The 11,494-nt window shown below is 44.0% G+C and overlaps 1 protein-coding gene across 48 annotated transcripts in view; it reads left to right on the top strand.

The window, feature by feature from the left end:
* The first annotated feature begins 279 nt into the window (after positions 1-279).
* GTF2I (general transcription factor IIi) overlaps positions 280-11,494 on the top strand; it is a 106,131-nt gene continuing 94,916 nt past the window's right edge. For all 48 annotated transcript variants that reach the window (XM_056819749.1, XM_056819738.1, XM_056819737.1 and 45 more), the window contains exon 1: positions 280-412. The gene's annotated coding sequence lies outside the window, so the exon portion shown is untranslated. The remainder of the gene's footprint in view (positions 413-11,494) is intronic.

Below are 11,494 nucleotides of genomic sequence, written 5' to 3'. Positions count from 1 at the left end.
GAGAGCGGACAACAGGGGCCACAGACCGCCGCGGGCCCCCACCTCGCGCGCCCCCTCTCTCGCCGCCAGCCGCTCGCCGCACTCTGCTCCTCCGCCTTTTGGGCGCTCAGGCCAGCCGTTCGCGGAGCGTGGGCCCTGCCGGGGGCGGCCATGAGGCGGTGACAGGAGCGCGGTGGCGACGGCGACAGCGACGGCCCCAGCCCCAGCCCCAGGCACAGGCAGGACCGGACAGTCCGCGAGCGACCTCGGACATCCCCGCCCCCGGCCGGGCTTGATCGGCGCCCCGCACCCACCCCCGCCTCCTCCCTCCGCGCCTCGGGGCCGCCCGGTGCCGCTGCTGTCCCTGCTGTCCCTGCCGCTACCGCTGCCGTTGCAGGGGCTGCTGCCGCCGCCGCCGCCGCTGCTGCATCGGGTGAGTCCCCGGCCTCGGCCCTGCCAGGCCTGGCCTAGCCCGGGGCCGCCGCCGCAGCGGGGCATACGTGGGGGCCGGTTTAACGGAGGGTGGGCTGGTTGCGTATGGGGGGGTTGTGGGCCCCCCCAGGCTCGGGTCTCGGGGTGGGGGCGGGGTGGGGGGGTTGCGAGGGGCGACGGTTGGACGCGCGAGCTGCGGCGGCGCGCGCGTGGTGCTGGAGTGCGCGCGCGGAGCAGGGGGTGGGGGCGGGGAGGGCCGGAGAGGACCGTGCACGCGCGCGTCAGGGTTAGTGGCGGTGGTGCTGGGGGGGGGGGAGAAGAGAGGAGCATCCTGATTGGTTGGGCTGGCAGGGGTAGCGCGCTCTCGCCTCGGGCCGGAGCCGAGCAGGGGTCGCGCGCCGACTGGACCCTGTCCTGGGACTCGAGCGCAGGCTCGGCGGCGGCGCGCTCGGATTGGCCGATGGGGCTGGGGGCGGGCCCACCGCCGGGCTAGGTGAAGGTGTCAGCCCCGCCCCATCGTGGCCCCGCCCCAACCCTGCGTTCCCCTCCCCCTGCCAGGTGGGGCCTGCGGAGGCCATTGTCCTCGGTGGGTCCGGCGGGGTTGGGGACGGGGAGGCCCTAGTGGCCCGGAGGGTCCATGAGGCGTTTTTTTCCGTCTCCTTGGGGGTCCCCCCGAGACCTTAGGTCTCTGCACGGCCTTAGCTTGGGGTGTGAATGATGCTAATTCAAACCCAGGGCTTGATCCTGGCCCAGGTGGCTTTTCCCCCCTCCCTCGCCTCTGGAGAGGGACTGAAGCTGAGTGACCCCTTCCAACTTGGGTGAGGGTGAGGGTAGCCGGCATTGGGGGGGCTGCCGGGTGATATGAAGCTCCGCCCCCTCGCACATCTCCGAGACACCTCCCCTCGGGCCCTGTCTATACTGCCCAGCTCCTCCTCTGCAGTACTGGGGGAGGTGGTCTCTTGGGGCTAGATTGAGGGATTTTGAAGCTTCTGGTGACCCTTCCCACCCCCCACCCCCCGGGCCCACCGGGCAGCTGCCCCTCCTGGGAGTTGGGAGCCCGTAGGAGGCGCTCAGACCCTTGGGTTGGGAGGGTTCTCTGAGAGGGACCTAGTTAGGGATTGGGGAAGAATTAGAGAGCTAGATTTGGATTCTCTATCTGGGGAAAGGCCCGTTCGATAAGGTCGAATGGATTCCTCCCTAGGGGAAGATTTTTGGTTGTGATTCGGATTGGGAGGGGGGCCAAGATGGCAGGATAGAATAAACTTTATTGGATTTCACCAAATGGAGGTGGCCACTGGGCCTGATCCATAGCCCGAGGCTACGGTGCTACATATTTGTTAAACACCTTCTGGAGCTAACTGTTCCGACTGGGCTTTGGATGAAAGACTTCCTAGTGATAATTTGATTACACACTGAAATGTTGCGTTCTTCACCAAAGTCCTGTTCCCAAAGTCGTGTTCTCCTGGTCATGATTAACTGTAAAAAGCACTGCAAACTGTAATGAACGTCTATTGGCTGCTTTGGGGAATAAAACACAAAACAAGGTGTTTGGTTTTTGTTTTTGTTTGTTTTTTTGGGGCAACTTTTCTTGGTAATACAAGCCTAAATTAGAAGTGAAACGGGCTTTCTTCGGTTTGGTGCTACTTTCCCTTTTCTCTCCTCTCCCTTGCTCCCTCATGTTCCCTCTTAGTTTTAGGGATTTTAACCCTTACCATTTGTCTCCCCCTTTCTGGCTCCCCCCTCCCCTTCTTTTTTCGCCTCTCGCTTTGTCTCTACAATCTTTTTTTTTTAATTCCTGTCCCGCCCTTGTTTCCTTCCTTGCTCTAACCTTTCTTCACTGTTGGTCCTTCTTGCCCATATTGACCAGTTACTACAAAAACCATGAGGAAAGCACAGGAGTTTGGGGCTATTTCTCTATTACAAAGAGAGCATAATGGGATGGATACAACATGCCAGGAATTCTTTCACGAGGGAGTTAATAAAACTGAACTGAAATACTTGAATGGAGGCCCAATGTCATCTTTGTGTGTTCTCTTGTGGCGTTCATTCACCCCTTGTCCCTGCCTGCCTTCTCATCCCTTCTTGGCTTAGGCTCTCCTCGATCTTTGTGCAGAAGATTTTCTAGGCATTTTAGAAGCACAAATTGAGCCAAGCAATCACTGGAAAGTGCCCGTGTAAGGGAATGGGAAAAGCCCAGCACTTGGCACCCCAGTTTTTTCTTCATTATTGTGTGATCTTGGGCAAGTGATTTCACCTTTCAGGGCCATCTATAAAAGGAGGGCTAGATTATATTACCTTCTAGTCCTTAAATTCTCATTCTTTGACATGGTAAGTTTACAAAGCAGTAGCAGAAGTTTGATTATGTTATGCCATTCTCCATGCAGCTGCCAAAAAAGTCTCCCACAAGCACAAACCGATTTGGGCATTTAAAGTTTTGCCAGCCACCTTTCTAGACTTAAATTCTTACAACCCTTGATATGTGTCACTTTTCCACCAGATTGACCTACTTGATATTCTGCTAATCTGGCATTCCATTTCCTTGTTCCTGGTCTTTTTGGTGTCTGCCTTCTGTGCCTGGAATGCACCTGCCCCCACTTCTTTGATTCCCTAGCCCAAGGGCTCCTTTCTACTGGGAATTGAGTATTTCTCTGTTTTTCTCCCTCTCTCCTTATTTAACTGCTTACTTGTTTGTGTCTCTTAGGTGAAAACTCCTTGTGGGTAATCATTCTACAATTCTTTATTCATCACCTAGTATGTACCCAGATCTTGTCCACTAGGGAGAATGGTTTAGGGTGTAGAGCATTTGATTTGGATTCAGGAGGATTGATTCAAATTCTATAGGAAACACTTCCTAGCTGTGATTCTGGGCTAGGCACTTAATCCCTTATTGCCTCAGTCTTCTCACCTGCAAATTGGACTAGAATGGGTAATAGATAATCAGCCTGGAAAAGTTAGATGAAGTGAGACCTGGAATGGTTTTCTGTGTCCAACAGAGGAATTTATATTTTGGCCTAGAGAGAGCTGCTGAAGAGACTAGACAGGGAGGGGAATGGTCTAGTCCAACCTGTTGTCTCTAGCTAGAATGGGTCAGAAAGGGGAGAAACTGGGAAGACCACTTAGCAGGTTACTGGAGTAGTCCAGGTAATGAAGCAACCCTAAAGGTGGTTTGCAAAAACGAAGGCATTTTTTAGCTTTTGTTGTTACTGAGAGCCAGAGAAAGGTTCTGAGGATAGAAGTGACTGGACTGAACAACTATTTAGATAAGGAGATGTGAGAAGTCAAAGGGTAGAAATTGGCAGCCATTTTGGACCTAGGTGGCTGGGACAATGACTGGTGGTGGCCTGATTGAGCATAAGGAAGCTTGGAAGAGCCTAAGTGGGCCATAGAATTAGAAATCTTCCATAGGCAGGATTGGGGTAGAGGAGAAAAACTAGACCTCCCTAAATTATAGGTCTGGGAAATCTTGTATATGGAGACAGTAATGGAGCTTGGGGAGGTGATGAGATGACATTCTATCTTAAGAACAGGGAAGAGAACAAAAAACCCAGGACAGATCTCCTGTCTTGCTTTCTACAGTAGAAGAATCTGAGGAGGAGATGAATGGGTCAGCACAGCCCATTTTCATTTTTGTCCTTATGTGGTACTTATACAGTGCCTTACACTCCTGGGGTGCCTAAATTTTTTGAATTCAGTCTAGTTTAAAAAAAAAACCCAAAACCTAGTTTCCCTCTGGGCCTGGAGACTGAAGTGTAGATACACAGGGCTCATCTATTGAATTAGAGCCAAAATCTAGTCACTCCCATTTTGTGCAGTTCAAAGTGTGAAGGAGGACATACAAATGTAGACATTGGTCCTCATTAATGGACCTCTTGGAACTCATTGGAGTTGGGGGACTGTGATAAATGTTCTATTGTATGTTCCTTATTCAAAAAATCATACAGAGAATTAGCGGATGGGACTAATTTCTAAATCCTGTAGAGAAAAACACCTTTATTCCACCTATTTCCTCCTTCAGATTGCTGAATCTTTTTTTTTTTTGTGGTGCTATTTTTTGCCTGGGGATGGGAGAGAATTTGAACACCTTTTAAAAGGAGTGTTTGAGGTGAAGGATAGAGTGTGAGTGTGAGAAACCTGCAAAGGACAATTAGCAGTATTGAAATTTGAAGGCTTTGTATTCTGGCAGCAGAAGGTGGAACAAGCATGGGATTTGTGTGGCCTTGTGGGAATTGCTACTGGTCTGGACCTTGATTTATTTACCTGCAACATTAGAGAGTTGGGCTAATAGTGATAAAAGAGAATGGAGCTCCCAAATCTCCTTATACAAAGACCTTGCTTGCATTTATAAAATACATATCGTATATATGTGTGTACATCTATATTCTTATTTGATCCTCCTTGTGAAAAGGATAGTGTATTTATCACTTGTAGCTAATAGAAGAGAAAAATACAGTAGTTAACTTTGCCAATCTCTGGAAACCTGTTTATTCTCTAGGTCAATTTGTTAAATAAATAGTCATTGCTAAAGGGACCAAAGTTAAGGTTTTGAGGATGTTGTGGGACCCATAGTGCCCAGCCAAAAGTCTTCATCAGCCTCTCCCCCAGCCATTCCCCTGATTGGGCATTTTTCATTCAGTGATTTCTCTGGTTCTGACCTTTGTGGTCCAACCCCCCCTCCCCCCCAATCTGCTTTCTGACTTCAAATGTAGGCATTTGAGAACCATTTGTCAAATACCCAAGAGAGAAAAAGGAACTCAAGTGGACCACCTCTTGTCCACAGGAGAAACAATTTAAGGAGTATGTGGCCTTCATCAAAGATTACCCCCCACAGTAGGATCCTAGGATTTAGAGCAGACAGACATTTCTTAGGCCAGACCTCCCATTTTACAGAGGAGGAAACAGGTTCAGAGAAAGCCTGGAGGGATAATAAGTAGAGGAGAGCCAGACTTTGAACCTGGGTACCTTCTGCCTGCATATCCATTGCTCTTCTGTCTCTTCTATAACTTGGGCACTTAATAGCAGCAAAGGGAAATCATCAAATCCATTAGCTTAGGGGAAAGAATGACCAAATTTGTGGGTTTTGGGGGCAATGATGCAAATTCTAAGAGTTGCCAGTCTTTTATTGTGGCCTACTCTAATACATAAAGATAGAAAGTTGCTGACATCACTGAGGAAAGAGCCCAGCTCACTTGTGAGAGGATTTTGTAAAGATGGACCCTGAAAGCAAAATAGAGTTCCTGGAAAGTTGTGTCCTAAAACATCAGGGAGGGGAAAAGTGGGATTTTTTTTTTATGACATACTATACATAAACACAAAATCCTATAGTTATTGATTTAAATCAGTGGGAGGGATCTCTGGTTTACAATGTTGTTTTTTAAACAATTGGGACTCCTTCAAAACCACTGGTCTAGATAAATTATTTTTATTGTAGTTAAGAATGGAGATTGTCCCCCCCCCCCCATGTCAGTTTGGGAGCAAGCCTTCCCTTTTTGGAGCAAGAGGATTTTTCTTTAAATAATAAACACAAAGTCTTTTATTTTATTCTATCAAAATTTGTATGAATTCTATTTAAATCTATTGAGACTAGGTTTTAAATCTCTAAGGAAAGTTGATGTAATTAATTTTTCCATTACCAAGAATGGAGTTTTACTTTATAGATTCTCTACACATTGACATTTCAGGGATGTATAAAAGTTTCATTTTCACCTACTAGGCAGTCAATATTTCTTTATTTTTTTCTTGTTTTATTTTAAACCCTTACCTTCCATCTTGAAATCAATACTGTGTCCTGGTTCCAAGGCAGAAGAGTGGTAAGGTCTAGACAACGAGGGTTAAGTGACTTGCTCAGGGTCACACAGCTAGGAAGGGTCTGAGGTCAGATTTGAACCTAGAATGCCCCATCTCTAGGCCTGGCTCTTTTAACCACTGAGCCACCCAGCTGCCTGCCCCCCAATATTACTTTAATAATAACAATTTATAGGCATAGAGTGACATTGCTACAAAGGACCTTGTTGGTCCCCACATCAACCAGGTACAATTAGGGAGAACAGTCATTGTCACTGTTACCTGTGAGGGCAGGCTCATGTATAGACTCATTAAATGACTTGCCTTTGTCCAAGTGAGAAAACTTTCTGTCTTCTGACTTTAAATTCCATGATCATTCCATTCTCAACACCAAGTTTTAGTCTTTGTTGAAGGTATTACTCAATTTTGGAAGATGTAAACAATTCGTTTTAAATCTATGATTTATTTATTATTTTATTTGGGGAAATTAAATGATTTACAAAAATAATTAAAGCAGAGTCTTTGTGATAATAGACAGAAATTGAGCAACAGCCTACATGTACTGTCTGTTGTCATCCAGGCCCGGCTTCAGTGACTTTGGATAAATAAAGTAATAACCAAGTTGTCACTCAGTATTCTGATAAGGCTATAAAATAACAAGTGAATCTTCTGGCAGAAAGCAATGGCTCACATTATACAGGAGAAGTAATGAAGTCTTAGTAAGGGATTTGCTCACACTTGCAAAGCTAGTTAAGTGGAGGAACCCACAACTTTTCAGAATGCTGCTTCAGGACCTAAGAAACCACCAGTGCAAGTCTTTAGTCACTTGGCTGAGCCTGACTTTCTTCAAGAGCATGAATTTCTTGGATTATTTTCCCTTATTTCAAAAGTTTATCTTCTTTCTAGAGGAATGTTCACTGCATGTCCTTCTTTAACAGTTAAGTATTAACTTGATACTGTTTAGAAAATGAGTTAATGTCCTACTAGGACCTATTTATAAAACTTGCCCCCCTAAAATCATTTACTTTTATCCACTGAGTCTGAGATAAATATGATTTTAATTTTTCTTTTTAAGATTATCACAACATGTAATTTAGAAAATTTTACTTCAGTACAATTAAATTTTAAATACCTTATACAATTAGGGAAAGAAGTTAATTAGAAAAAATTCAAATAATAACCTGAACTTAAAAACAAAGGCTCTTTACCCTTATTGTAATTATCTGCTGAAATACACGTCTTTTGTTTCACATACATGATCAAACTTGATATCTTGCTGTGGAATATTTACAGGATGGCAATTCTAGTTGAGAGAAACATAAGCACAATTTAGTTCACTTAGGAGATAGTCGAACTGTCAGAACAAATTTAAATGAAAATGTTATTCATTTCTGTTTATAGTTTCTGTAACAGCTTTGACTACTAATTTCTGCAATCTTCCTCTAGAAGTAAAAGCTTTGGAAATACCAGGAAGTTTGTGTTTTTATATTGACTGCTGGATATGCTGGACAGTGAATGCCAGCATTAGAGGGTAGGGGGAATTGCAGCAGTGGTACCATGTAAGAAGTGTTGGACCAGGATTTGGGTTCAAATCTAGATTTTGAAGTGTCCGTTCCATGTGACCTTGGGCACCTGACCTTCCTGGGCTTCACTTTTCTGTGAGAGGGGAGGACTAGAGGACTCTGCTTTGCTTATATAAGGACTGATAGAATATAAGTTTGATAGAATAAAGAAGATCAGGGCAGTCCTTGGGAGTCAGAAGGTAGGGAGCAAAGGAGGTTATGTATGTCAGAGCTTTAGTTTGTCAGCTTGTGTCCTAGGTAGTAATCCTTATTTTATGGAGGAGCAGACTGGCTCACATAGAACAAAAGTGATGTGCTTATCCTCATAGTTAGGATCAACTAAGAAGAGATGAGATTGAAATCAGGGCCCTGCCAACTCCTATAGTGAGTGCTCTTTCCAATGTACCTTATATTCAGAGGCAGGAGAGACCCGTTGGGAGCTAGGTTTTCCTAAATTTAAAGACCATTTTGATGTGAGTTGGTATTGTCTGTATGACCTTGGGTAGATCACTTAATTGGACCTCACTTTACTCATCTGTATAATGAGAGAATAACAAGAGACCAGCTTATGGACCTCTAAAGTCTGTAAGAAACCATTGATCTCTACTTCCTTAATCTTCCTAACCCCCTTAATTATTGGAATTCTTTATCCTGCCTTAGCACCTTGGTAGATGTCAGACATTAGCCTTTGCTGCTTTGTACCATATAGACTTGTTTAGCATTGGTTTGGGGAAACCCCTTCACAGGGAGGGAGGTGTGGGACTAACTCCTCGGAATGAGTCAGGTTTTCAGATAGCTGGTTAGTTTGCTCTACTAGTATTTGTTACAAGGTTTTTGTTTTTCTTCTTTTTTCTTTCATTAGTGAGGTGGAGAAATAAGAAGAATTGAAAAATGGCTTTAAGATAACGTTTAACTTTGGGGGCAAACTTTTCTTTCCTTTACTTGGCACCTTGCTTATGCTTCTCTAATGCAAGGCATGTATTTCATATTAATTATTTGTGTGCTCTCACCCTCTGGAAGTCCTTGGGGACAGAAATTATGTCATAGCTCCCCCTAGGTTAGGAGTTGTATTCTACGCCACAGGTGTGGCGTATCAATTTGAATGATAAAGTAATTCCTAATTTCTTACTCTGGCTTTTGAATGTCTCTGAAGTTTGTGTCCTTTTAATATTTCAGAAATCTGTACTAAAGGTATTAAAGGTTAGCTGATAAGAAAATTTATGGTTCTCCTGTTGGTAGCACATTTCCAATGGCTGACTCCTTCTCAGCCTGGATTGTTGCTGCATGTACTCTGCCCTCAGGGTCCCATTTACCTCTTTAAGTTTTGAGCTCTGCGTCAGTCACCACGTGGGTGGAGAAGAGGAAACCTGAGCCCATTGGAGCTCCTTTGTTCTTTAGGGTGGTGGAACACTGAAGGATTCATCCCTTCACTCCTTCTGGCCTTTGCAAATAAAACACCCCTCTCTGACAGAATCACAAAGTTGGTAGACCAGACCCCAAGCTTTAGAAGGAGCTGGGTACCCAAGGCTCTCAGGGGATTCACTTTGGATCTTTTTTCCTTTGCTTAGCTTTATAAAGTTCTAAATCTGTGCCTGCTTAACCCCCCTATGGAGTCTGGGAAGGAGATTTTGGAACTTGGACTTAAACTAAACCAAATTGGTTGAGTAAACCTTGGTCTCAGGGACTGGTGCTGTAGTAGTGGTGGACCTGCTTTTTGGAACACTCCAGCTTGTCTTTCCACAGCCTTGTTTCTTTCAGCGGATGCTTTGTGCTTTTGTTCTCTGTTCAGTCCCTGCTGGCCAGTCCCAGCACCCAGCTTGTACCCCATCCCTGTCCCTGATCTGCTTCCTCACTTCCCTTTGAGGGTTAGCCTGAGCACCTGCCATTGCTGCTGAGAAACCTTCCCTGCAGCACTGGGCCTTGCATACTTTAGGCACACCCTTAATTCTGCAAATTTGTCATGTGCAAAAGGCCTGACTATGGGTTCAAGGCTTACTTCAGAAAATTTATATTTTATATTTATATTTTGACCCTGGGCCAGCTTAGCATGAACATAATATTTTAGAGAATAAAATTTCATGTGTGTATTCACAATTAACTATTCAGGAGACTATGTGAAGAAAAGATGAGCATTCTGGTACACTTGCAACTTTGTCTACAGCGTACTTTATATACAACTTCCATCTTTGGGGAAGTGCGTGTATACAAAAATAGTCCCATGTAAAAAGCATTGTTGAATTTTTAGGTAACAACTAGGCTTATTTTGCTGCTGAACTCCTCACATGTTCAGTGAGAGCTACTTTGTGAGTATTCATAAGAGGGAATGATAGCATTTTGAAATCATGCTTCAAAGGGATGCTAAAGGCTGTATTTCTTTTATTCTCAAGTCTTCATGATATTTAGAAACTTGTGTGTGTGTATGTGGCTAACACTTTTCATGTTAGACTATGGAGGTTGTATTGGAATTTGAAATAGAGATTGCTATAATCAGTTTTCATTAATTTGTGTATTTCTTCTCACTGCAAAAAAGAAATAAAAATTTGAGATATTAGGAAAGTCTAAGCATCCTATGATTCTTTTAATGCTCTTGAAATCTGAGACTCATTCCACTGTGATAGTTTTTATGAGTCACTGTAGTGTTGGGTGCCATACTGATATACTAATGAATCTGTGACAAGTGAGAGCCATTTCCAAGGATTCTGGATAGGCCAGTAACCATAGCTCTTTTACATATTCAAAAACTATATATCTAATGCTTCCTAGATATCTTCTAAATGTATGACATGAATTATGAGGAACTGGTTATATCCATTGAAAATGGTGGCCCTGACTATGATAAAGATGCTTTAACACGCCATAGTCAAGAGAATGGTTTTGTTGCTTATGACATTCTCAGCTTGTTCAGTTCCTCATTTCTCATTCTTTGAGCAAACCCCCTTGATTGAAAAATAATCTAGTCTTGTCTGAAATATTAGAAGAAGATATCCTTTTTTTTTTTTGCCTCAGATGATTTATGGAACTTTTCTTTTCCTATGTACTCTCTGAGTGATCTCTTCAGATCCCAAGGGTTCCCTTTTTCCTCTAGATAATTCCTAAATCTCTCGATTAATATATCAGAACCCTCTCTCTTTTGTGAAGTCCAATCCAGTAGTGCCATCTTGATATCTCAGTGGACTCTGATCAACACAGCATTTCAAACTCAATGTGTATATAAAATAGAAGTCATAATTTCCTCCCAAATCCATCTTTCCACATTCCTAATTTTGCTGAAGGTACCACCATTTTTCTTGTCCTTGATGCTTTCTTTCCTGTCCTCTCATTCATTATATCCAAATCAGTTTCCAGGTGTTGGTAATTTGAATGGGGAAGCTTTATTGACCACTTGAAAACAACAGCAATAAAAATTAATCTTTCCTATTTTACCTCCCACCTAATTATTCATTACTTTCTCATAACAAAGAAAAAGAAGTAAAATGACCAACAAAACAGCTTATGCACAATTGCACCTTGTTAGGAAGAAGAAAGGGACTAAGATTTGGCCTTGTGAATCCTCCCTCCATGTCATCTCTCATCTTCCCCTTCTTTCTGATCTGAACTATTGCAGCTGCCTTGTTGGTCATCCTCCTTCTAGGCTCTGCTCCTCATTCCATCTACCACATGAATATTCCCAGGACATATGGCTAGGCATGACAAGGAGTCACTGGCTACCCATGTGATCCTAAAGCCTGTAAAGAAACTAG

Source organism: Monodelphis domestica, chromosome 2, assembly GCF_027887165.1.
Source record: "Monodelphis domestica isolate mMonDom1 chromosome 2, mMonDom1.pri, whole genome shotgun sequence".
Lineage (NCBI taxonomy): Eukaryota > Metazoa > Chordata > Mammalia > Didelphimorphia > Didelphidae > Monodelphis > Monodelphis domestica.
The sequence above is the reverse complement of the archived record's forward strand: the minus strand, read 5'-3'. Positions and strand labels throughout refer to the sequence as shown.